This window comes from Cervus canadensis, chromosome 11 (genome assembly GCF_019320065.1).
Source record: "Cervus canadensis isolate Bull #8, Minnesota chromosome 11, ASM1932006v1, whole genome shotgun sequence".
Taxonomy (NCBI): domain Eukaryota; kingdom Metazoa; phylum Chordata; class Mammalia; order Artiodactyla; family Cervidae; genus Cervus; species Cervus canadensis.
In genome coordinates, this window is record NC_057396.1 from 43042574 (window position 1) to 43046232 (window position 3659).

At 40.2% G+C, this 3659-nt stretch overlaps 1 pseudogene; it reads left to right on the top strand.

The window, feature by feature from the left end:
• Positions 1-575: 575 nt before the first annotated feature.
• LOC122449252 lies at positions 576-3447 on the top strand (annotated as a pseudogene).
• Positions 3448-3659: the final 212 nt, after the last annotated feature.

The window sequence follows — 3659 nt, forward strand, 5'->3', positions numbered from 1 at the left end:
CCATAGAAAGCTGATGTTCATGTGCTACTGCTCACTTATAGCTTATTGTAGAGACAAAGGAACAGTCTTTAGCAGGTACCCACTGGAACTGGGGTGACCAACCCATTCTGATCTGCTCAGGACTGTCTCTGTTTTAATACCTAAAGTCTCCCATCTCAGGAAACCTTTCAGTTTCAGGTAAGGTGGGACAGCTGGTCACCCTAAGGAGAACGGAATATGGTTCTGATCAAAGGGTATGGGACTAATGAGATTTATGAGGTCCCGTGTTTTAAGGAAAGTTCCATATAACTCCTAAGTGAATATGTTCATCTACATCGGTGTTACAAGGTTTCTAATATCTAAGCCAGAAAGGCCAATACAGAGGAGGAATGACTGTTAAACATAGAATATTAAGTTAAACCACTGTAAAATTCATTAAATATTTAGTGTTTACTATGTTCCAAGCACATTTCTAGGTATCAGAAATAAAGAATTGAGCAAAATAAAGGCCTTAATTTCAGAGGACAAATTCTCAGGAATATAATCAGCAAAGTTGGCATGCTTCTTCTGGATGAACTGTGGGATAAATGAACACAATGGTCAAACCTTCCCAAAACCAGATTGGTGAGGACACGATGTAGGAAGATGTTTTCATGACGTATCCTACTATTTTCTAATCTTGACTGCACATCCTGGGAGGAAAAAGTTGGACATGCAATCTCAGCATATATTTGCAAATTATATGCATGTACTTCCCAGGTGGTGATAGTGGTAAAGAACCCGCCTGCCAGTGTAGGAGATGTAAGAGATGTGGACTTGATCCCTGAGTTGGGAAGATCCCCTGGAGGAGGGGCATGACAACCCACTCCAGTATTCTTGCCTGAAGAATTCCATGGACAGAGGAGGCTGGTGGGCTACAGTCCATGGGATCACAAAAAGCTGGACATGTCTGAAATGACTGAGCATGCATGCACTACTAACACATGAAACACATACACAAAAATGGAAATTAAGGAAAGTTGCTAAGGCCCTCTGGGGCTGAAGCAAAAGCTCAGGGCACACATGATCAGCCACTAAAAGGGTGGTTTAATTCCAAGTAGGCATTAAAAGATCATTTTTAAGTGCAGGTAAAATCATGGCTCTCATACAGATATAGGAATAAAAATGAGTTGAAGATTTTATTTAACTCATTCATAGAAAACAAAAGTGATACAACCAGGTCAAAGGAGATTACCAAGAACAGACAGTTAAAAGTCAGGAATATGGAAATGTACAAATAGAGCCAAAACTGATTTTTTGACTGTTTATCTCTAGACAGAATTTGTTTGCATGTCAATAGACAAGAATTATCTGGCATTGCTATCAGTTATCTACAGTTTACAGAATCAGAATCAGACAACCCCTTAGAATATACACTTGTTTTCACATTTATGCACATTTTTTCCATACAGGCTCCCCACTTTTGATCAAAAAGAATCTCAAAGCCTAATCACAAAATGAATGTGGCCTCACTAGATATGGCCTGATTATTTACATAGGTACAGTAAGAATGTTACCACAAAGGCCCTCTTTTAAGTTTACTCTGCTGGAGGTTTCCATAAGGAATCTCAGGTTGGAATTCTAAAAGCCTCTATTACTTGCTGTCCTGAGGCTAGGAAGCCATGCCCAAGAAAGTATCCATCAGGTTTCATCTGCAGGACTTATGATACATTGTGGTTACTTGTCCTCTCAAAGTCTTCAAAACATCTCTAGGCTCCTGGCATGGAAGTGACCTTCCTTACCAGCTGGACCCTGTAAGCGAGGTACCAGGAGAGCATTGTCAGCAATGAAGTCACCCATAAAGTCAACCTTAGTTCCCTGAGATCTTCTTCCTTTGTCCCTGGGGTCGTGCCCACTTGGAGGGGCCTGGTGACAAGGTCACTGCTAGTATGAGCAGCCAGTCTTCTGCAAAGGAGCTGCCTGGTGGCTGCAGACACCAAAAACCATGGACTTGACGCAGCTGGGTGTTAGAAGGTGTGATTTTCTCACTCTTCTTCCAAACAGTCCCTCTATCTGCCCCTGGTTCTCTGAAACCTTTTCCAAATAGGATTAACAGGCGCTTGCTTAGATCAGCTGTCCATGGTGCTCCTGGCTGGAAATTATTCGATAAAATCCCTTCCAGAGAGAATCTTCAGAAAATCTAAGAACCATTCATCAGGAACAAAGCACAAATGAACAGGGGGGACCTATAATTCACTGCTTCAGTTTTTAAGACGTGAGAAGCTTGAATTCAAGCCACCTTCTACCTCCATCCCGATTCTCGAGTATGGGCCATCATATGACTGATGATTGCTTTAGTGTCCCATTGAAATCTTTGGCTACTCCAAGAAAATCTTCCTGCCAAATCTGTGGAAGAAACTTTAACCTCAGTGAAAAGAACACGGGACCTCTGAGCTGAGCCTTAAATTGAGAAAGTCAAGCAGCATGCTAAAAAAAAGAAAAAGATTAAGGAAAAGTATTTCAAATGCAGCGGTAATTTGGACCAGTGAAATACTGCCAGGCTGGGAAGTAATTCACAGTTAAGAGAAAGCTTGGAGAATTAAGGTGCAGGGATTGCCCCCTAGTGTTCATGGTAAAGCTTGGAGGCTCCTTGTATTAAATGAACTGAATATCACTCCTCAATTTATGCAATATTCCTCCCCAGAGGAAAGAGGTGGCGTGAAAGCTTCAGTGAAACAAGTTCTAAATATATACTTTTCTAGGATATAGAATGTGTATCTGTTGATGGTCCAGATGCTGGTTGGGAATTAAGCTCAATTATTGTATGCCTTTTCATCTTTCTACATCTTTCGGATGGATGGTCCATATCACGATGTTTTATATAGTATCTTAGGAGGATACTCATGCTGCAGACCTGATGTTGGTTATGTCCAAGGGATGTCCTTCGTTGTGGCAGTGTTCATGCTCAGTTTGGAAGCAGTAGATGCTTTCATTGGGAATCTCATGCGTAAGGCATTCCAGTTGGCCTTTTTCTGTGTGAATTGTAGCCAGATGTTGAAATATTTTGGAACATTTGAAGTATTCTTTGAGGGCAGTCTCTTTACTCTTTTTCTTCATATTAAGTAGTCTTATGGTCTCACTCTAGACATATATATACTTGACAGATTAGATCTTCACACAGTATCATAAATCACTGTTCTGCTTGATCTAGCCAGTCCAGTCCAGGATGTATTTTGCAGAGATGGGGAGGACTTTTTATTTAGAAGTGGGATAAGAATCCTCCAGCAATATGAAGACATTTTCCTTCAGACAGACTTTATTCACATAACACAGTTTCTAAATAAATTTGCAGAGAATCTTACACTGGAAAAGCTGTTCAGCTGTATTGCAGCCACTCAGATGCAGAAAAGCACCAACTAATGGACTTAGGTCTTTGGGTCAATGATGAAAGATATTAAAGAAGGAGACAAAATAACAGTACTGCTTTGAACAGCTAATCTTCATAATTAACATTCCAATTGAAACGTAAAGAAGCATTTTTTATAACAGTCTTTTGTTTCCCATGTAAGCAGCATGGAGAAAGTTGGAGCAGTTCAAAAGAAGGGAGAGATGGAAAACTGCTGATTTTGAACTTTGTGTCTGAAGCAACAGAAATGAAAATCTATTGACAATATTATTTTAAAAAGGTATTTTGTAGGGAA